This window comes from Micropterus salmoides, unplaced genomic scaffold, assembly GCF_014851395.1.
Source record: "Micropterus salmoides isolate LMB-PRFRI ecotype aquatic unplaced genomic scaffold, ASM1485139v1 Ms_hic_scaffold_17, whole genome shotgun sequence".
Lineage (NCBI taxonomy): Eukaryota > Metazoa > Chordata > Actinopteri > Centrarchiformes > Centrarchidae > Micropterus > Micropterus salmoides.
The window spans coordinates 22243647-22268193 of NW_024040817.1; the positions used below are offsets into that span (position 1 = coordinate 22243647).

The window sequence follows — 24547 nt, forward strand, 5'->3', positions numbered from 1 at the left end:
CTTGCTTACAAAAATGCTCACACGCACACAAGCACACACACACACGCACACACACACGCACACGCACACACACACAGGCACAGTGAGCCACAGACGGTCCCCTAGCATCTTTATATGGGTAAATAAATGGTGTGCTTGGCAGTGGGTAAATGCATGTGCTCTCAGCCTGCGGGCCCAGATGGCAGCCCAGTCGTTTGCTTTACCTTGTTTTGTTTAATTACTACAATCAACTCTCTATTTCTTCAATTAATCACCACCAACCTGTTCCATTATTCTCTCTCTCTCTCTCTCTCTCTCTCTCTCTCTCTCTCTCGTGCACAAAAGTCACAAAGGCTACACAGCTTTGTGCACACATGGCAAATAAAGACATGTTAATATTAACAGAAACCACAATGAGGGCGTTAATGTAAATGCCACATCCACACACACACGGCTGTGTCAAGCTATTAGCATTTTAAACGATTCAACTTCATAAGAACTTTATATGAAAGAAAAATTAAATAAGCAGAAAACAAGCTGGGCTGTGGCACACAGTGATGGGATGGAGAGATGGAGAGGTTGAGGAGTGGAGCACCAAGGCAGCGTGGAGGTGTCTGACAGCAGCCGGGCACACGAGAATAACGGGGCGGAAAGCACTTCATTACGTCTTTTTATTCCGTTATAATCACCGCACGGCCATCACTCCTCGCGACACCGGGACCCAGGCACTGACACGAGGATTGATGCACCGGAAGCGCGGGGCTCCTGCAACACAATAAACAACACCATTAACCAACGTGGCCCAGTCGACGCCGTAAACAGTTCATATTAATTATTGTCTGCCCGAAGCGCGCCTCCACGTTGCATTTAACCCGCCCTAATATGACGACAGCCAAGAAGATTGTCAATTATAGTTTTATATGTAGATGATCACGGATGCAGGTTTAGCAGCTTGTAATAGAATTAGATAGAATCAATTTGAAATACAAAGCGAGGCAGAGATGAATTGATATACAAGAAGGCCCAAGTAATTTCATCATCAACCAACGAGGTACATTTAGTCCAAGTAAACGCTTTTGAAATTGTCTTTGTTCGAGTAGAGCACTTTTGAGAGGGTCTTATGTCAGTATTTTGTGTAGGTTGTTGTTGTTGTTGTTGTTGTTGTTGTTGTTGTTGTTGTTGTTGTTGTTGTTGTTGATGATGATGATGAGGTATATGGGAAATCACTGATGCATCCCTAATAAAATAGACCTAATCACAGGTTTATTTAGGCTATCAAAACATTACAGTGTTAATTTAGTGAGGAACCTTTCTAAATGTTGATCTCCGGGTCCCTGTGTTGAGGCTTTGAGAACCAAAATGTGACATTAAGGCACAATAAATGCGTAGCAGGAACTTCATGACAACAAAGCGCCACCTTGCAGGTGGATGAGTGAGGCAGCCACTGTTTGTCTTCTACTGCCATCTACAGGTCAATGTGCGGTACATCATCCGCTTTGGCAAAGCTGAAAAATACGTTTCATCTCATCCCTTTGACTATATTGTAGTTATTATTGGACAGTTGTCTCTCGCGTTTTTGTTATGTCTAACTAAGAAATTAAATTAAATTAATTTCCATCTAGGCCTATATCTTCTTAGGACATGCTATATCTTTATTATTATTATTATTAATTTGATCATTTTTATAGGTTTTTAATGTTCCTTCTGTTTTATTAAGCTGTCCTTGGTCTTCTATCTGTCTCGATATAGTACGCCTTTTTCACTGAAGACATTTTGACATGTCACAGTGGGAAAATCACAGAAACCACAGAAAATGAAGGATGGGCTTAATTCCATGTAGCAGCTTTAGTTTCAGGGTCCTGGTATTTTGCAAGCTGGCTCTCAATCACACTGTCATGGCTTACAGGAACACCTGAATACAACGGAGCCATCGTTAATATTATTATCAGCACCTGTGCTTTTCCATCTCTGACCAATCAAGATGGCTGCTGTGAAAAGGGCCTATTGTGAAGCACTGTGTACTTTCTGTCAGTAGGCTACTTATACTTATACATTAATAGTGAGAAGAAGAAGAAAAGGAAGACAGAAGAAAACAGTACTTCATTTATAACAATGGTCACAATAATCACCACCATAATCTCCTTTACTGGTTGCCTGTAATGGTGATTACATGGGAACCTCATCTTATATGAATGTTGCACATTGTAAATCTATCTGGGTTAGAGCCTAATTATAGTTGATATGTTAATGTGTGATGAAATACCTACATTATTGTATGCATATCAATCAGGTAGAAAGCTTATGAGCGCTTCATAAAATGAACGTGAAAGAAATTATACATAATTCAGCTTCACTTCATAGATGACTACAATGTGCTGATATTAATCAAACCGCAGTTATAAGGGTTTAGGGACAGCAAAGTTTACTCTGGATGTAAACAGTCCTTGGACAGTAATTCTTGCAAGGAGAGGAAGGCGCCTCTGTAAACAGGGATTAGCAGCATGCGTCTATCAAAACCAACATCATTTAAAATATTTTATGCTGTTCACTTAGTTTTATGGTCACACACAGGGCGGCTGTGGCTCAGGAGGTAGAGCGGGTTGGCTGTTAATCGGAAGGTTGGAGGTTGCATGTCGAAGTGTCCTTGGGCAAGAATGCTGAACCCCGAGTTGCCCCTGGTGGCTGTTCTGCCAGTGTATGAATGTGTGTGGTGAATGCAGATGTAGTGTAAAAGCGCTTTGAGTGGTCAAAAAGACTAGAAAGGCGCTATACAAATTACGGAGCATTTACATTTACACATGATAAAACAGACTTGTTGTCTGTAATGATTTACAAGCCTACCTCCCCACCAAGCTCCGGGCAAAGGTATTTTCTGTGTGAACTCTGACCTCATGGAGCAGCAATATTCAGAGAAAATATAGGCAAAGGATTGGCCTACTCAAACTCCTTTATGTAATCAAAACCATAAAGAGTGAAAGCCATTCAAATGGAATGTCAACGAGAAAGAGCATTAAAGCTGAAGCTCATGTTTACTCAGGGCTCAGAGCACATTCCCTGCTTACATTCATTACAGCACAGTGATGTCAGGAGGAAACAATGCAGTGATTTTGTGTCACTCCATCTTCAAAGTGATTGTGTCTATTCTCAGATGGATTGAATAACAGGGATGAGTTTTTTGTTTGCTGGTGTTATAAACAAACTGTAAAATGATTCAGGGCAGAGATGCATCTCTGGCCATCTGGGAAACACTATCCCTCATACTATTAACACGATCTGTAAATATTGTGATGTTGGAACTGGTGAAAAAGCTCATGTCAAACATTTTTTTGAGCAGAATGAGAAGGGTGATGACAGCTTACATTACGAGATGCTGGTTAGTTCCTCCCTGGTTATGTATTCCCTCTGAAATCTACTTCATTGATTCATAGTTAGAAACTGCTTTATGCAGCATTAAGAGAGGGAAATTAGTGTTGATATATTTTTGTTGATATATTTTTTCAATAGAAGGTGAAATACTGCCACAAAATGTATCGTAACTATCGTAAAGACTCTTTGTCTTTGGCCAACATTAGTGTGTTCAACTCTGTCCAACATAACATGGCCTTGGCCTACATGTGCAACCCACAGTAATAGGCAGTAACCCCCACCTTCTCTGCTTTCTTCTCTGTCTCTCTCTCTCTCTCTCACACACACACACACACACACACACACACGCACACACACGCACACACACACACACACACACATCATACACTTAAAACCTTTTGCCTTTAGCCCTGTTAAACTCAGGATATGAGTCCTGAGTGAGAGCAATAAAACCAGTCCAATAAAATAGCCCTCTGTTTCTCCTACTCCTGCAGCTCCTTCTGTTCCCTGTACAAGTACTGTATACATGTGTATATGTTGTAGGGTATTTTACTGAATGTAGAGGCCTAGTAAAATCTATCGATCTAGAAATTATTATATCACATCCTATTGTTCAGATATTGAAACAATAAACAGTTTCACTTTCAGTGAACAGAATTTAAATCTGATCCACAGCTCACTTGCACATATTTTAGGTGTAGCTCTCATCCGGGCCTCCTCCAGGAGACACGTATCTGTTACAGATACAGGACAGTCTCTAAATGCTGCAATGTAAACAAACATGATACATCTACATTAACTTTTAAAGGAATAGTTTCAAAATGACACCAGAGGACTCCAAATACCAACAGGAATATTATGAAAATCAAGAGACAATTCATAAACTATAGGCTATACACTATTTTTTATATTATGCTGCAATAATATTACTGTATTTAGTATTATAGATTCTTCGTCAATCCGCTACTGAGTTTGATTGCTTGAAGATTGCTGAAGTATTTTGACTACGTATTGGAAAACAGACTTTGATGATGTCATTGCGTTTCCAGTCGGTAGATGGCAGACTTGAATGAATAATTCTTGCAGGAACAGAAGCGCGCGCCTGGAGATCCAGGGAGCGCGCAGCCGCCGACAGCCTTCCTCCCTGCCTGCTTGGATATTCCCCCTCCGTAATGTAGTCTCGCCGCCGTGCCGTGCCCGGGTGAAGAGTTCATGATGCGGGCTCGTCGGCGGATGATGCTGGGCCTATGTCAGAGTCTAATCTCATTTTGCAGCGCGGTGAGATCGACATGTTATATTACTGGAATCAGTGAGGGGACCTAAAGAAAGCATGCCAATAAACAAAAGTAACGGGCCGGCCCTCATTTATAACTATTAGGAACACTTAACCTTATGGTTAGGTTATGGTTATAGATAAATCCACTCGCCATTTACTGCAACGTTTTATTGAGAGGCTACATACTGAATCATCGATATTAGATTTTAAAAATAACAGATATTTTATTGAGCCTATTTGCATCTTTTACTGTCCACTGCAACTTATGATGAAATAGTTCTCATGGTTACACAGAGAGAGAGAGAGAGAGAGAGAGACAAATTCAGATGCACTTATGCACAGTTATTTCAATGTTAATGTAGGCTACTGTTGATAAACCTTAAAAACTCACTCTGCAATACTAAGTGCACCTGTTCCCTTTTTTCCCTTCAAATAAAAAAGCTGGATTGTGTCGCCATCACACACACACACACAAAGCTACAAATTGTACCATGGTGTCAGAGCCAAACTGGGTTTGCTGTGTCCTTCAGTGTAAAGATGCACTTGAATGATAATGTCCAGTAGGAGCACTGTGTAATTATAATGACCTATCTCCTCTGAGTTATATCAGGATTTGTCCATATGAATCAAGTTTGTGCATTATATACATACATTTAGGATGATAAAGTCTACTTTTTGTGTTGCATCAGAGGTGTTTTGTGGTATGTGTTGTTATGCAGTGGAAAGAGGTGAAATTGCTTCAGTTTAGAGAGTAGCCATCTGTGCTCATTGTGATTGCAGATTGCATAAGAACAGAAGCTTGGGTGTAATGCCCTGTAGTCAGATAGATATATCAGATTTTGATGCATTATGTTTTTGTCAGAGAACGACAAACCATTGCACAACAAACATGACGGATTAGTGCGAAAGGGGAATAAGTGACATTCTAAAATATGTGCATCACACGTCATTTGAAAGCTCTTGTTGAACTCCCCCACAGAGTCAAAAGAAAATATTTGCAAAATATGTAGGGTCAAATCCAAAAGACTGAAGTCTCAAAGCATTGGACATTACTGCACTTACAGTAATAGATTTATTTTTTTCTACTCTCTATTAAAATATAAATGTGTTATTTTGAGTAAAGCAGAAAAAATATTTAGAAGCCTTTATGATTATGAAAAAGTCACTGCTTCTTTCCCTATAAATCATTGATAAATCAATAATATGTGATGCTTTGCGTCTACATGTAAATTACCCACTAATAAGAACAAAAGCTGTTTTGCAATTTGTGACAACTTTGTACTTGCTTATTTTGTGTTTACAGTGGCTGAGGTATCACAGAGGAGAGAAGAACAGCAGAAGAAGAGGATCTTCAAATTCAGTGTGAGTTTCTGCTGTTCCAAATTTTCACCAGTAGTTGGCAGCAGAGGACTAAAACTGTAGATCATGGCTTCAACCCGAAAACTCATTCACACCTCCACTGCTGCTAACATCGCTTGCATTTTCATCTGTTTTGGCACCTCATATATGCTACCAAGTTGCATATATTGTTCATGCAACTAATTTATTTGAGAGCATGTGTTATTATCCTGAGAATTGATTGCAATGATACTGTGTTTACACTTAAACAACTATGCAAGTTAAGCACAGGAAAATACAATTTGGAGTGTAATAGCAGAAAAAGAAGGCTTAAAAACATTGATGATACAGTAAGTAATATATTTTCTTATAGACACTGCACATTGCACCTCTATTCCACTTCTTCCCTAATGACCCCCCCCCCCCCCCTCCCACACACACACACACACACACACACACACAAACACAAACACAAACACATACACACAAAAACCAACAGACACTAAAGGCTGTGCTGCATGTGTCACCAGTCTGACCCAGACTGCACTTCCTGCTCACCAGACAACTATCGCCCTGTAGTGACACACACACACACACACACATTGGCAAGAGAGCTGACACCAGATGGAGTTGCTGACATAGACAGAGCTGATAACGGGGTTACCCTCATCGTTCCCACTTACGCCCTGACGACTATGTGCCTCACACGCACACACACACACACACACACACACACAAACTACGCGCGTTATCTGTGGTCATGGGCCCCTGCTCGCGTCACACTGCTGTCCCCTTATCAGCACCTCTTCGCCCTGAGCTGTATTGCTCATCCTCTTGAGAGAGACACAGAGACAGTGAGACAGACCTAGTGTGTGTGTGTGTGTGCGTGCACATAGTAGGTGTGTTTTTGAAGAAAGGGGTAGAAGCGATGGAGGGAGGAAGTGTGAAAAGATAGTGTGGGTGCAGAGGGCAGCAGACAGACACCCAGCCTGGCAAGAGAGGCATTGTGAGAGAGGACAGCGAGTGAAACTGCAAAGGATGTGTGGTCTGATTGTTGAGGCGAAAGTGTTGCCAGCCAGATGTGCTACACCTCTGTATCTCTCCATCAGTTTTGCTCTAATTCTGTCTCTCCGCCTCTCTGCAGCACATTGTGCTTGGTCTTTTCTCACTAACTTTGACTCCTGGCCCTTTGCTCGGCTCTGTATCCTTCCTGCTGCAGGGCCCCTTCTGCCTTCACTCATTACCACAGCTGCTCTCACTCATCTGGTGTGTCCTTGTCTCTTTTTCTGGAACCATCTCTGCCTTAACAGTTGAAGGAAAAACATGGAAAGCAAGACATTAGGAAATAGAGCAGCTGTGCTGCTTTATTGGGGGACCGAATAGGAAGTTATAAGTTGCATGGGTATGTTATGTGCAAAAAAAACAAACTTTTACACCCCTGAGATCCTGCCTGTCTCACCCCCCCTCTAAACCTCCCGCCTCTCTCTGACCATTTAGCTCTAACAAGTGCTCTTATAGTTAATGAAATTTCCCTGTCTCTGCTCAAATTTCAGCGATTAATCTTACTGTGCCTACCCCCACTTCTCATCCTCTCACCTCTTAATAGCATCCCCTCTCCTCCTTCCCTCAAAGAAACAAGAATTCCTGCCTTCCTCTCTCCCATCTCTTCTCTATCTTTCCCTTTCTCTCCTCTGTCTCTGTCCCCCCTATTTTAATTTGCTTGTGTGTAATCATATGCACAGGAGAGGAGGACGAGGAGGAGGAGGAAGAGGGAGAGGAAGAAGAAGAGGAAGAGGGGGAGAGCTTGGCCAACATTTGCCTAAGGCTCCGAAGCCTGGATCGATGAGTGGTCTTAAGTTTATCTGATTTTTATCAGCGGAGCCGACAGGGGGGCAGGTCGATGGGCTGTGCCCGCGTCAAGTTGACCTTTTCAGGGACGACGGCGAGAGAGCTCCCCCTGAGACCTCCACGGTCCCCTGTCACCGTCTGACTGGCACAAGTCTGTTGCGCTCAACAACAAAGTCTGCAGAGACGTCTATATCAGCGCTCGGCGCGCCTGACAGGGCCTGGCTGTTGTATTTATAAACTGTCCTTTGGCCGTGACACTTTGCCAATGATCGGGCCATAATTTATGCAGGCAAATCTCCTTGGTGCAAAAATGAAAGCTAATAGAGTCATTAGCCGTTAATTCGAGCCGGGATACCTTGTATAAATTGGCTTACTTTGTAAAGCCCTCCCCTGATAATAACCCACCACTCCTCACCCCACCACCCTCCCCTTGTCTCTCTCTTTCATCTCTCACCCAGACCACAGCATAACATCACACACACTCTGGGCGCACACATTATTTTAGTGCTTAAATGGTTGATGGTGTGTGTTTGTTTAATGGGGAGTGAGACAGTAATGTGTGTGTGTGTGTGTGTGTGTGTGTGTGTGTTTCCACCTCCATAGCTGTGTTACATAAAATATACATACTCAGTGCACCAGAGATGTTACACTAAAGAAGTGAACCAGTATATGCCTTTTTGGAAGAGTATGTGTGTCTATGTGTGTTGCCATCCTGCCCTCCAAAGCTGTTAGTACTGATGTGTTATTGTGTTGCCTGATTATGACATTAAATGTTTATGAGCATTGATCAGCAATAGCCCCAAAGTGAGAGCCGTTTCATATCCTCATTGGCCACTGCTTAACAGCATACTGATGGATGCACAATAATCTCCAGTAGGACACAGGGAGACCTGCACATGCTGCATATAAACACATGCACACACAAGCAAATATTCAAACACGCACACACAGGCTTATGCACACATAAAAACATGTTCTTACAGTTATGCACAAATTAGAGGAGTCATTTTAACCATTAGATTTTTAGTTCAAACACTTGTAATAAGCTTTTTATTTGAGTTGTCATTATGGGGATAAAATCAGTGCAGGGAAAATTGCAGGGAAAAGCTGGCAGAACACTTTAGCCTGTTCGTAAGAAAGTGTCACACAAGCCTCTGCTAGTTAGTTTAAAACATTACCTGAGTGATAGGCTTGCCATTTTCTTTGCTCATTCTGCTTCCATCTCTACTTTTGTACTCAACACTTTAAAAGTGCTGATTTGAAAGCTGGGTCAGATTGTTAGTGTAAACTGTATGTTCATTGCCAGTCACTCGAGAAATATAAAGGCAGGAAGACAATACTCTGTGACTCTGTACTTGGTGTCTGTATAGGTTAAAGTTACCTCATTAGTTTGTGGTCACACAGGAAACAGTGTTTATGTGCCCGCACATTGCAGTAACCCTATGAATAATGTCCATATTGGACCAACAGTGGGGTCTAACTCAGAATAGTGTGCCCTGTATAAGTAAGGGTGGAAAGTATGGAGGGTGGGGTGGTGGGATGGGCTTGTAGCATGTCCGACTTTTACGTGCCTGTTAAACTTTTTATTAAAGATAATTACGATCTTTTCTTAACCTTAACCAGGTGTTTTGGTCGACTAACCCTAACCATACTGTAACCACAGTTTCTTTGCCGTAACCACTCCCCTTCCATACCCTTAACCATACTGTAATACGCAGAAATATTGCAGAAAGTGAGAATTTTAATAATGTGGCCACTGTAAATAAAGTCATTGAACATATTTGTGGGTTTTGTAGAATCTTCCAAAAGCAATGTTCTTGTTTGGCAACAGCGTTTACCTGCATCCATTCTGTCAGTCTTTTATTTCTTTTCTTTACAATGATATTTCTCCTCCTGGATACATTTTTAAGTGCATGTTCCAAGTTGAAGAGTTCTAAACTTTTGCTACACAAGACAGGACATTGACTGGAGTATGTTTAACAGCCTCTTAGAGTCATTTTAACACTAGGAGACTATATGCAGAAAGTCAAAGAAATAGCATTCAGACAGTTTCATTTTTTGCTAGTGATAGTGGCCAGTGGTGGAATACGGCAGCAGTGGCAGCTCCCAGGTGTGGGTATGTCTAAGGCTGTGAAGCAGGGCATATAGCTAAAAAAGAGTATGCATACTCAGCAAAGTCCTTACCAGGATAAAAAGTAAAAAAAAAAAACCATAAGAAGAAATCTGTGATTCTGACTTTTTTTATTTGACTTTCAAATGTTTCAGGGGAGACTGGGAAGATAATAAAAAAAAGATTCCCAATCCAGATCCCAATCCAGAGCCTGGATTGGGATTTGCAGACATGCAATCACAGGCGCTGTAGTATTAGCAGAATGAGCTGCTGTGGGATCAAATAGCTCTAACTTAAAGGTTGCTACCAAGCCGACCTGAACCACTGCTATATATTAGCCTATTAATGATGTGAGCATAGTGTGAAGTTAAAGCTCTAATGCCAGGTATGACATATGTAAAAACTCATGGAAGGAGACCGCGCCAGCTTTTTAAGAGAAGATTCAAAATGACTACATGCTTTCCCTGGAAAAGCTCACAGTCCTGACAGCAGGTCCAGGAAACATCCCACACACCCTGTAACAGCAGGCAGCAGATGGAAAAGACTACGTAGAATCAAAAAATCTATTTCCAGACATATTGGAGGTCACATGTGGGAATAAGATCACAGACTTTACTCATCATTAAAATAGTTAATCATCGATATCATTAACAATATGAAAATCTGAAACAATTGTGTTTGGCTCAAATTAGAGAGCTCATGAGATGGACTGCCCAGAATTTCATTAATCTGTTCATCTAAATAACAAATCATCCCAAAACTTTTGAAGCCACTTTCACTTTGTCATGTGAAGGAATCTGCTTTCGGTGAGTGGAAGACTTCCCTTAAACGTGCTGATAAGAAAAAAAAATTAGGAGTTTATTTGGCTAACATACTTCTCACCTGTGCTTGATGCCTTTGATCTGTATACATGAGCTGGATTGAGAATCAAAAGCAGAACACAGCTCACCTCATCGCACCCCCTAATTTGAATATGCAATCAAACTTTTCTCTGACTTCAAGGATTAAGAAATAAATAATTAAGTCAATCCAATTACTTAATTAATTATTTCATTAATCATGTGCTCACACATTTCCTTCCCCTCCATTCGTCATGCGGCTCAATGGCTTCATTACCGATCAATGTGGAGCCGTCCCCATCAAGAGTCGCACTGTCATCGTCAAGATTAATCAAGATGTTGCCTGCATGCAGAATGGGCCTCGGACGGATTGCTATGGTAACCAGCATGTAACACTGGGAGCAATCCAAAAGAGATGGCTGAACTGAAATGTGAAATGTTTGCATAAACTCTGGTGTTTAACTGGTGTTTAAATTAAACTAAATGCAAGTTTCTTTTTTCTTATTCTGGTTTTGTGGGTGAATCAATTGAAAATAAGCAACCGTGGATGTGTACTAACCACATCCACTTACTTACTTACTGTACTGAGATTTGATATTGTACATTCCACTTCTCATACATATCTATGGTATCTGAATCTCACCAACAAGCAATTTGGGATATGAGGAACTTAGGATCCTTGTTTATATTTTTGGCGGTGTTTCTATTTTGGATTTTAGATTTCTGTTTCTTAACATTTCATATTTGCACTCTGTCTGACTTTCTACTGCAACTATTGCCCAACAATTTCCTTTAGGATGAACAAAGTTTTATCTTATCTTATCTCAGCTGTCATTTCAGATCACAACACTCGCTCCTGCCCTGCAACAACCCTTTTCCCTCCATTCACATCATCTGACCTTGCCTGCCTACCTGCTCATCTGTTTCCCCATTCCACCAGCCGAGCAGTATATATACCGCCCAATTTCCACTAATTCCCTGCCAGATTATGTATGTGCTTACGCCTTAGCTTTCCAGCCTGTTCTTCTGGCTGACTGAATTTGCCGGCATGATCCCCTGCCTGACCATTGTCCTTCTGATTTCCTGGCTGATTCCCTTTTGGAGAAGTTTGCCTGTTATGATGTGCATGCCAGTAAACATGAGCTTTAACTGCCTTTCTTTGAGTCATGCTTCTGGGTTCCAGCCTCTTGCTCTCTGAACCTTCATGGCTAGGTCCTTATAAAACGCCTAAAAAATAATTAATATAACCTACTGCAAATAATTTAGCAAAACATCTAATCAAGTAGAAGGTACCGGAGTGAAGGCAATTGTGTACATCACCTAATCAAGAAACACATGGGTAACGCACTGCTGAAGAAGAATACAGATTAGTGTAATGTTAGCACACTGGAGACAGTCCTTCCAAGAAGGATGACAGCATCAGTCATTTCAGCATGTGCCCTAAAACAACATATGTTTGTCAGGTTTAGCAACCATAGTGATAAGGAGAGAGGGAGCAAAGGTGGATGTCAGGTGATGTTATTGTCATCAGATCAAACATCAGTTTTTAACATAGGAAATAGCTGTTGATAACCACAATTGCTCTATAACCTTACCCATGTCCCCTAACTTTAGCAAAGTAGTCATTTTAATCCAACAAAGTACTTATTTCTCTAAACCTCATGAGTTGTTTTTGTGCCTAAAACTAACCGAACTTTAACCATAACATTGTCATATCATAGAACTGATTTGTAACTGTTTTGGAAGGCAAATTAGTTTGTCATTAACAATACTAGTATTTTGACGTTTAATTTGTTGGACTTGTTTTATTACATTTCCTTTACGGTTTCTATAGGTAAACATCTAGCAAATAAAGGTCAATTGGACATTTGGACATTTAAACCCCTTGGTAGCTATATATGAATATGTTAGTTAAAGAGCTGCATGCATTTTGGGCAAATTTTAAACTTAAACACCTTAAAATAAGCTACATGTTTTCCTCCTGTTACCTATACCACCATAGCCTCACGTTGAGACTGGGACTGTATTTTAAGGTAGAACTATGATATGCATTTGATAAAACAGATTTGTGATGTCACCACTACAATATAGCCTACTCACAACACTTGTTTTTGTGGCAACGTGATATCATGGAATGGCATATAGTCTACTACCTTTTGTGACTGCTTCCACTGTAGGCTACACTACAGAAGCAAAAATACAATAATGAAAAAAGTCAGGAGCCTCTAGAGCAGCAATGAGCTTTACACTAATACAAAATACATGGAACATGAACAGCGAGCTCCTTAGTGATGCTACAGTTACTACAGTTATCATTCGTCTTGGTATTTTACAATCTATTGACAAGAGATGGCACTGACCAACGCGTGTCTGGCACTGACATGTTTAAAGTTCGACGGGACTGATAGGAAATAGGTTGCTTGACTAAAATTTGGACAGAAATCTTTAAATTAAGAAATGGATTTTATGGGTTTGCCCAGATTTTGCGTCGACATGAGCGCCAGCAGCAACAGACATCTGGTACACAGCCATGGCCTGACAGTGAAGAAGCTAAAGCTTTGTAACAAGTCCAGCTGACACAAAATAAAGGAATGAGTGAGTGGATGAATGTCAAACAGGTCTGACGGAAGCCGCTTTGGAAGCTACTTCACCCGTGATTGTGCAGGTAGTCTGCAAGTGTCTGTGTGTCTCAGAGACGTGCACAAACACAGAAGCTGTGAGACGAGAGAAGACACAAGCGAGGAGGGGAGGGAGGGAGAGATCCTCCCTGTTTAAGTCTAAATTCCTCGTTTATTTGTTTGATTAATTTGTGCGACGGCGTGCTGTAACCCCGTTCTGTCACACGGCTCCTTCACTGGGGTTTATTTTAGCAGGCCGGTAAGTGGCCCCATAATGTCACGTAATACTGGGTCAGGCTTTTCCAACTGGAGGGATGGGACTGGGGGGGGGGCAGAAGAAGGGATGAGAATGTGTGAGATGGGAGGAGGAGGAGGATGAGGAGAAAAACAACCCTTATTCATCTTCCAAAAGTGAGTGTTAAAATAACACCTGGCCTGACTAGATTCACTGTGGGTGTGCTGGAAGGATCTGCATAGCAGGCTAACAGGACCTGTCAGTGGAGATGCACACACACGTGCACACACACACACGCTCACTGAAAGAGAAGCTAAAACCCATGCTACATCTTAAAACTTCGAATTGCTAACACAGGAGGGCTTGAACCTGCAAGCCTTCATACGTCAATTCCCCACGATGTCAAAACCTCTTGGTGAGGATACAAATGTAGCCTACAATTTCACCGGGCTGTGTGTGTGTGCATGCATACATTTTTGTGAGTGCGCTTCTCTGAGGTAGCCATTACAGTGTTCACAAGCGGGATAGACGGTAGAGTTTAGAGGGATGGAGACATCTTGCATATTCAACGCTCTGTCGCCTCGCTGTCATCGGCCAACTGAGCAGTGAGGAGATAGGGAACTAGTCAAATTACCGGCAGTGCTCGATTCTGTCTCTCGCACTGACAAGACTGTCAGAGATGGGATTTAATCTCTTAATAACGAACAGGGCTGGGTGAGATTTTTTTTCTCTCTCCCTCCTCCCCTCACTCTTTTTTCTTAAACCGTCTTCTGATCACATCTGGTCATGTCCACACATCACACGCATCTCCGAAAGACAAATATCCATGTCTGAATATCTTATATTCCCCACTCTCTTCCTCCGTATCTCTCGATCCCTCCATCTCCCCGTCTCTAATACAAGCTGTCGTGCTAGATCATGATTGATCAGGGCCTTAGTGGCCAACGCCAGTTCTCCCTCTCCCACTGCGGAAATGAATGGGGATCAGATGCGCTCCAGCTATGAAGTTGGATGCTGAGTTATTGGTGACACAAGCTAGAGAGGAAGAGATGAAATTGAGGAGGAGGCAGATGAAACGAGATGAACATCTACTCTGGGATGTATCTGCTCTAAGAAGTTTTGTGATTTCCGCGAGTACGAAACACTTGAATTCATAATTGCAAGTCTTCTTGTCTTGTGATATGAGAACAGCGCTTATGCTGGTATCACACACAACAAGCCAGCGTTGGGCACGGTGCGAAAACATCAAAAGTCAATGCAAAGACGTGGAGGGATGTGATTTCCTGCCAGGCGGCGCGCTGGACGAGCTGGATGCAAAGAGTGCAACCCTGCAAAAAAATCGTGTACAACGTTCCATTGCGTGAGTTGAAATTTTTCAGCTCTAGCGTGAAATCCGCGTAACGATGTGTCGCGATAGCCTATCAGCATTCAAACTGTCCCTACGTCACAGATGGTTTTTCAGAGAGTTGTGTGTAGAGGACAGGGTCTAACCCACATGATAAACCCAATGGGAATTAAAAATTTGCGTTGTGTGTGAAACTGGCGTTCCTACTGTCTCTCTGCATTTTATTTCTGTTAAACCTTAAACACTTAACCATTGCACTTGATGCAGATGTCCTTTAGGTAATGGTAATCAACTACAAAAGTATGCTTGTTATATATTTTGTCTGTTTTTTAAATAATGGATAACTGTTGTACTTGAACCACTACTATTTGCTGACAATAATGTGAAAGTAGGCAGGGTTATATTACTCAAGCTGTGTTTTTTCATTCTGGACACAACTACTTCTGTCACTTTTTGCATGTACAACCAATTGCAATTATCAATGTTATCAATGTTAGTTATCAATGATAAACACTGGCATCACATTTTATATCGGAAAAGCCAAGATAACACCATTTTGAATGATTAATCTGTTGCTTCTTTAAAGAAAACCAGCAGGGTAATAGGCCTACAACTTGGATTTTGGACTAGTTATTGTCCATATCAGGCAGGAGTTTGCTATATCATAGCTGTTTTATCATAAGCTGTTTTATAATTTAAATGTATATTATTATTATTATTATTGTTGTAAAAACTGTTTTGTATGTTTCCAGCCCCTACCTGCTGGCAGTGAACTCAGCATGTGATTGGTTCGATTGTTCCCAATGGTCCACACCTCTAACCCTCAGGGCTGGGGATGCCCCCCACCGCTCACACCGCATCCATTCCCACATGGCAGTCACAATGGCGACAGTTGTAACTCTGGTGATTAATGCCTCAGGAAATGAAAGTGTTGCCAGGGACGATGTAAGAAGCATTGTAACTTCCTGTGTTCAGCGGGGGCTGGAATGCTTTGGTGTCCGACATCAAGCCTTTAGCTAATTAGCTAAATCAGCTCGCTGGGGCTTAATTAGAAGCAGCTCGCAGACACACCCGTGTCCAGGGGCTCTTTAATTACCCTCAGGTTCGTTAGGAGAGAAGGGCCTTGAGCTCTAATTAACTGGCTCTGTGTGCTATAGGGGTGTGTGTGCTTTTGTTTTATGTGTATGAAAGTGTGTCTGTCACTCATGTAAAATTGAAAGACCCACAGGGTATGCTAATGCTGTGCTGTAAATATGGTGAACAGATCACAACTTTTCATTTAGACTGAGGAGGGCAGAGGATAGGAAATGTGGATATAAGAGAGAGAGTAGTGAAAGACAGGGCAGATAACTGGTTAAGAGCTTGTGATAGAGATATCTACAGTTAGTGAGTGACAGCTTTGTAGAGGAGTATAAAGGGGATGGAGAGGCAGAGTGAAGGAGTGTAACAGAGTGTGTGAGAGGAAGTGATGAAGATGGAAGGAGAAAGATGGTGCCAGTCTTGTGTAAAAAGGAGAAGTGTGTTATCTGTCCTCACATGGTAGTTGTCAGCCAGAGAGGCCAAATACCTTCATGTTGTCTCAGCATGGACAAGCAGCAGTAATTAGAGAGACAGGGTGATGGAGACACACTAACAGTACAGTGCAACATTAAACACACAGAGAGCTGCAAAAGCATCTGCACACATCCCTCTGTTTCTACTTGTGAAATATTCACTCCAAAACCCCAAAAGTCTATTCTTATCATACCTAAAAAAAAAAGGCTTGGAATTGCTTATCTTGTTGATAAAGAAAACCTACAGATAATTGCTTATCTTGTTAATAAGCAATTGCTGAATTCAGTATTTAAACCTATGTTTTTCCTTCTGTGACATGTCAAAATGGTCTACAGTTGTCGAGAATATAAATTACAGGCTAGCTAGACTTTTTCCAAACGTCATGGATTTGTTCAGTAATTTTCATCCATCCATCCATCGTCAACCGCTTATCCTGCATACAGGGTCGCGGGGGGGCTGGAGCCAATCCCAGCTGACATCGGGCACTAGGCGGGGTACACCCTGGACAGGTCGTGTTCAGTAATTTGACTTATATTATTTATTTGACTTAATAACTTGTAACTTATTTATTTGACTTAATAACTTGAATCTCTGTTGCTGTCAGTGTCTTGAGGATATGTTATGTGACTCCTATTAACTATGAATTCTACAGTGAGGTAGGTAACAAAATGGAAAATGCATGACTGGATTGGAAAGAAGTGGGAGGTTTGGGGGGGAAATCTGAGAGTTAAACACTTGATTTCTGGCATTCTGGGGAAATGTTTCTACACCAATATCAAATTATGGTAGAAATTTTTATATAGGGAAACATAACGTTCTGGCAGCAGGTGACAATAATAATGTATAATTAATATAACGGAATAATATGTACTAAGGATCTCAAGCATACTGTATTGCTTTCAAAATGCTCATATGGTAGTATCCCCTTCAGACTGTCTGTCTGACATAGAACCCTTTTTGGGACTGTATTGGATGAGACAAGTTTGATGCTCTTCATTGGACGTGGAAAATCGTAACTACTGAAAACACTTCATCAGAAATCAGGCCTTGATCAGGCATATATTTCACCACAAATTCACACAAATGTTGAAGGTTCAGTGTGTAAGTTTTGGGAACCATTTCCTCACAGTGCATTCACATGCTCCTCGGATGGTCCCATTTCCGTATAGACATGGACGCTACTACAAAGATGTGTTGGATTAGCATTATCAGAGCATATAAACAGCACCTAGACATCTAGCTCACTCTACATAGACAGCAAACTATATTATGGTTATAACCATAATACAATTATATGTTTGCAAAATATGGCTATGCAATACATGATTTTGCCCGAATCAAAGTTCTGCTTTATGTCTTTATGTACACTTTATTTTTCTTTTTGCAATAAAGATTTAAGGAGGAAAAGATTCTGATTATTCCGTCATCACATGAATCCACCGCTCACCCCTCCCTTTCCACGCGTGCAGGAGAAGCTACATTTGTTATACTTCTAATAAACCAGACTACTACTCCTACTATTACTACTACTACTTCTAACGTTATTTGTTCTTCTTTTTCATCGTACGTATTCAACGTAGTGACGAAACGCGCTCTGTAGAGCAGTCTGTCCATTCGGGCCACTGTAGAAAAGATGGCGCAGCAACATGGCGACGTCCATGTAAGAGGACCCGCGGTGTATGTAGATATAAATGGCTCACTCTAAGGAAATAAAAACATATCAGTTTATCATGTTAGGTCTTTATACACCACTTAAAACATAGTTATGTATATTATTTTGCATTCTGTCAATAGATCCTCCTAATAATTAGTGCAGCTCATAGCCGCTTCAGTGGAAAGCTTGCTAGAGAAATGACACACTCCCAAACAAAATTTAGGTGTCTCTGAGCGAGGAGGATGCAAAGGTAAGTCTAAATAACTGGACACTGTCAGAAAAAAAACAACACATACACATATGACTGAAAGCAACCTATTCTATTACGACTTTACTCTCCAAATCTCAGGTTACTATTAATTGTTTCTAACAGTGGCAATAATACTCAGTTGTTCTGCATTTTGGTTTATGTTATTCTCTCACTAATTTACAGCTGACTGTTAACTGTGTGCTAAATACATTGACTAGACACTAACTGTTATATTTAGATTTGTAAATAAAAATTATTGCTACGGTCAGTTCAGTTGTCGCTGGATATTGGTCGGGACAAGTACCTACGTAATCCTACGCTCTTGGTTTAACGGATTAACTGTGATACAACTGACCACAGCTGCCATCTTCTACAAAGGAACAAGATATACTTTTTGATAGTCAAAAGATAGATTTGCAGTTAAGTATTCTTTTTACAAGATGTCTGTGAAGGTCATCCAGGTCATAGTTATCCAACAAAGGTTGAGGTCAAGGGCAACTGGCTGAAGAAGTCTCTTGGATGAGGGATGAAATGTCTTTCTTCTACAAAATCCTGTTGCCCTTGACCTCAACCATCGTTGGATATTCTTTTTACAACAATTTCCAGTAGTGTATTTCAGAGCTGGCTGAGAACTTAGTCAAGCTTACTGTCATATTGTTGCCACACTGTTGGGTATGATGGTGTATCCATGTCTTTTCGTGCTCTTCAAAAAGTGCTGTGCCATACTGTGTCAGGCCTGGGTGAGACAAGCTTCGTATGGATTCATTGATTGACAAGATGACTGGAAGCTGCCAGGCTTGAAGCATTGAGTAGGCTCAGTCAATTTGTCCTTGGCTGACAGAGAGGACTGTGATGACACACAGAAAGAGCACACTATCAAAACACAGTGAATGTAATGGAGTAACACAGAGAGTGATAGGAATGCATACACGGTGAGGAGGTCAGAGGTTTGATACTGATGACGATAAAGTTAAAAGCAATGATTTTGATGTTGTTAGTAATGATGATATTGATGACGTTAATGTTAATGACAGTTGCTTTCTTAATGTCTTCCAGTGACATTGATTCAGTCATAGTGGTCCAATGATATCCACACAGTGAGGTATACTGAAAAGAGAGCACAGCTGAGGTATTGGGAGAAAAAAGGTTGGATCAACCCTTGACAAAGTTAATGCCGCTTATGGTGATGTTTGTGATCACGATGATATGTAGGTAATGGTGACGATTGCGTCAGTAGGACCATTGATAATGTTGGTGATAATGATAATCGTGGTAATGGTAACAGGGCTGATGATGATAGGTGATCATCTTAATGCCATTGATTTGGAGTTTGGTGGTGATGGTGGTTATGATGGCGGTAATGTTACCAATATGGTGATGAAGATGTTGGTGTTAATGACAGATGATGATGATTATGATGATGATAAAGTTAATGGCAATGATGGTGATACTTGATGATCATTATGCTACTGAAAATAATAATAACAGTCGCAGGGGTGGTGATGATAATGGTCATGAAGATGAATATAAATATGATGATGATGATCAAAACAAATGTGATTAAATTAAAGGGATAGTTTAGGATTTTTGAAGTGGAGCTCTATGAGGTACTATTCCATAATGATTGTCTTACGTGCAGTGGATGGTGGTCGGAGTGTCCCCAGTTTGGAGAAACAGAGATTTGTACCGGTCAAAAGCTAAGCAATGTCCTTCTGTGGACATGTCGGCAGCTAGAGGGTTTTAGCCACCTAAAACAAGGCTCACTATGTGTTTAATATTTTCTTTGCTTTACCCTTGCTATCAGACAGCCATGTCCTTTGGAACAACATTTTCTAAAACTTTGAACTTTGGGTCAGAAATGCTGTTACGAGATCATATTTGAAACAGAAACTTTAAAAGACAGTGTGTGCTTGTGTTTTTCCAGACTGTTCAAACACATGACGTGTCCTGGTCACCACATAGATTTCACCGTGATCCTTTGAATGATAGTGGGCTTTGAAAGATGTAGCTATAGATATATATATACTCGCACTGAATCTAGACATAAACCAACCAAGTCCTCCAACCTAAACAACAATATAGGGCGTTTGTCCATGCCTCACAAAACAACACATATGAGCGTTAACTACATTACATAAGTCACGTGACCTATGTCACATGACATTAAACATGTGGTTTACATTGTGAAACGGTTGCAGTTTGGTTAGATTTTGGAAACAAAAACAATTTGCTTAAGTTTGGGCAACAAAAAGGATTTGGCTAGGTATAGGAAAACGTTGAAGTAAGTAAATTACGGAAATCACACGACTGAAGTCAATAACACTATTTAAGTTAAAACTCAAAATTACTTTTTTTAAATTTTATTTATTTGGTTTCACATGGGAGGGTTTGACCCATCCAACCACCTTACACAGACTTTCTGCCTATTTATAAAACGTCACCCGACTTCTTCCTTTGCGACCGTTGTATGGCCACGAGTTGTTTCTGCCACAATAAATGTAAATATGCATCATATTAACCCCTCTCTGGCTCTTTATGCTCCGTTTAGTGTCCTTTTGCATAAGTCCTTCTTCTGTATACTCTTGTTGAAGAAGGTACCCCGTTGTCTCCACAGTAAACAACAATTAATCATCGCTGTCATAGTCACTCATTTAGATTTTCTTTCATTTGTTGTCTCTTCCATAAACTGCTGAAAGTCTGACCCAAACATATGATCAGCCAAGTAGCCAAAGGAAATGGCTGTGACTCAAGGTAAAGCGCTGAAAACATTAAACATATACAACACCTGAACTGAAGCTGATTTTTTTTTGGTGGGCCTTGTTTTAGGTGGCTAAAACACTTTTGATGACCCTGTCTATAGCAGTACGTTGCTTAGCTTCCGTGCCGGTTCAACTCTCTGCCTCTCTAAACTGGGGACACACCGACCGCTATCTACTGCAGTTAATTCACTGACGGATGGAGAAATACCTCATTCAGCCCCACTTCAAAAATCCTTAACTATCCCTTTAATGGCGAGGATTTGGAATTTAAGGGTCATGATCACATTAATGTTGATATTTATGTGATGAAGGTGTTGGACTTGATCAGTGTTGGGCAGTAGCGCCGCTACTTACTAGTTTAACTACATTTCTCAGTAGCTTGGTGGTAGCTTTTAAGTAATGAAGTAGCTTCATGCTACATTTTTACAAGCATTTCTGAAGGATCAGTAAGTATCACACACTGACCTGTATGTGCAGCCAGCTGAAGTGCTTCCGTGTGACGGTGACATCACATACCGATCCTTGGGCGGATGTCTGCGACTTTGTTTCAGGGGAATAAAGACACGTGCGATTGAGTTTACTTTCCATTGTGATAGTTATTGTAACACCTGTTGTGAGAAGGATCAGGATCCAGCCTGTACAGATCTTCCTCTAGTGAGCAGGAAACTTTGATATGTAGTGGCAGAAAGTTGTTTCCCTGAGATGAGATCTCTCTCTCTCTCGCTCGCTCTCTCTCACCCATTGCCATGAATGTTTAGGTTGTTTAGGTTGCAAAGTTGCCAAAGCACAAATTCACATATAAACAATAAAAAATATATAATTAATTAATAATGTGATAATCAAGTAACTTTATACAAACAACAATGTTCTCCGTTTGTTTCATGAGGAAATACATTTAGCTGCAATGATATGGCACTAAGTTCTCTCTCATCCACACACACTGTTTGGAGCAGGTTTTTAGTCTTTCTTCTATTGCTACTGTGGAATGAAGTTAGTTTGTGTGTGTGTGTGTGTGTGTGTGTGTGTGTGTGTGGGTGTATATATATGACCTATAAAATATTAAAAAATTAAAAGTAGCTTAAGCTTATAATGTAACTAGGCTACTTTTGCCATGCTGCTGTAGCTTAGCTTGCTATATTTCACTGGGGGAAGGCTTCTGTGTAGTGAAGCGTCATTTAATGTATAGTAGCTAGTAGCTTAGCTCACTACATTTTCCAAGTAGCTTGCCGAACACTGGACTTCATAACGACAATGATAAAGTTGTCAATAATGTTGATTCTTGTTGATAATGATGAAATGTGGATAATGTAGACTAATGTGGTGATGACGATAATGTGTTAAGTAATGTAGCCTAATGAGGATGAGTATGAATTTGATGATGATGATGATGATGATAACAGCAAAGACAGCAATGCTGATAAAGACTGACTTTCTGGTACCAGTACACCCATAACTACTCTTTGAAGACTAATAATTATATTTGATGGTAACACTATAAATTATACGCCTATTGTGTGATCTAAGAGATCCTTGGAGTGCAAGTGAACACACACACACACGCACACACACAGCGCACAGTTGCTGCCTGACAGTCCTCCCTCTCCTTCCGATTGTAGAGAGCGCACCTTCAGCCATTCATCAGTGTCACCCTGTCGCCGTCGGTTACGGCCTGGGGCCCGTCGCATCTTCATTACGGTCCGAATAAATCTGAAATAAAACCACAGATGATTTATTAGCTTCCGATGGCGTCGCGCTGGTTAGCATGGTCTGCCGCCACTCGGGTCTGGAGAGGCAGCCCTCAGACAAGAGCAGCAGAAATCTGATGTGACAGGGAGACGTTTGTGTGATGATATCAGACTGTGATCACACGTTCTTCCTGATGAGAGGAGGAGAGCATTCGGGAAACTGTCACACACCAGCAGCATTTATTTGCTGCATGTATGTATGATATTTTGTCAGTTAAGGGAAAAGCGCAGAGCATCTTTGCTTCAGTACGATTTTATGCAAAAGATGTCTTATAGAATTTTGTTTGGGAATAGCCAACCTGGTTTATTTCCTGTTGATGCTGGAAGTAATGCATTCATTAAACATTTCAACAAAGAAACATATAAAAAGGGGGAGCAAGGTTTTACTTGATAATACAGTAGGATCCTGAAGTGATGTTTCACGTAACTTTATCCATCAATCTGCATATAAATTAATAAACAAACCTCCAATGGAGATGCAAATTTGGAAATAGTTTTTGAATCTATGATGCTTCCTCACATAACTTCTCCGATTGCTCGCTGTCACATCCATTTAGCATGGCTTGCTAGTTTTTCTTCATTTTACGCTAGCAAAGACAACAACAGAAGCCTAGCCTGCTGATAGAGTGACAGGACCTGTAAAGGGTCAGACAGTACATTTTAGTACAAGTGATTATGTACTTAATTTAGAATCCCGACTCAGATCAAACATTTTTTCCCCATGCTTGAATAGTGGTTCAAATATTGAATAAAAATGACAGCCGTTTTGTTTGTGTGTGCGTTAGACAAGTAAAAATGAGTATCTGCAAAACACCAAACTACATTTCACACACATCACTTTATCTTTTTAACAGTCTTCATGATGCTCCACTTTATTATTTAAATGTGCATTTGAGTGATTCTGAGACAAAGCTGTTCTTAATTGCACCAAGCATCTTTTCACGTATTTTTTATTCTGCCTCACATTTTGAGATGGATGTCATATAATCTCTCTGTCCTTTATTATTGCTTCTGTCCAGCTATAGGAGTTAGTATTTAGACTGATATTTATGTTGTGCCCAGTGGAGCCTCTAACCCTGGATCCATCCCAAAATGGCCATTTCAGCTGAGGCCAGTCCAGATGACAGAGTTCCAGCTGACTCCAGGCCAGTTCAGCGGGGAGAGGAACAGCTGAGACCTGCAGGTGTCACATTGTCCTGGTTGTCACTAACCCAATTACACCTGGATCGCCAGGGACATGCTTGCTCCAGCAACATGAGAGCACAGACACACATTACCACACACAGGTAATACATACATACATATAATACATGTGCAGTGTGGGTAAAAGATGAGGTAAGTCTACACAAAAAAACCCTGACATCTAGGAAATTAATTTTTTACTTGTCGTTAATTAATCATGCATTAGAAAAGGGAAATATATGATGGCAAGAGAAATGAGACATTAAAAGGAAAGTGGATTTTCAATGCCCTTCCACCCTGTATATCTCCCGTCCCTCCTTTTACGTCACCATTTTTTCTATGCTTTTGCTCTTTTACCTTCAGCCCCAACCGATCCTCCTGGCAGTCACTCTCATCCACTCTTTGGTCTTATGGTGTGTGCGTGTGTGCCTCCAGGAACTCGTGGGTAT

The 24547-nt window shown here is 40.9% G+C and overlaps 1 long non-coding RNA gene across 1 annotated transcript; it reads right to left on the bottom strand.

Moving 5' to 3' along the window:
* Nucleotides 1-462: 462 nt before the first annotated feature.
* On the bottom strand, nt 463-19257 carry LOC119907833. Its single transcript, XR_005445142.1, has 2 exons — nt 19060-19257; nt 463-744 (listed from the first exon to the last, which is right to left on the bottom strand). It is a non-coding gene; the product is annotated as an uncharacterized LOC119907833 (long non-coding RNA).
* Nucleotides 19258-24547: the final 5290 nt, after the last annotated feature.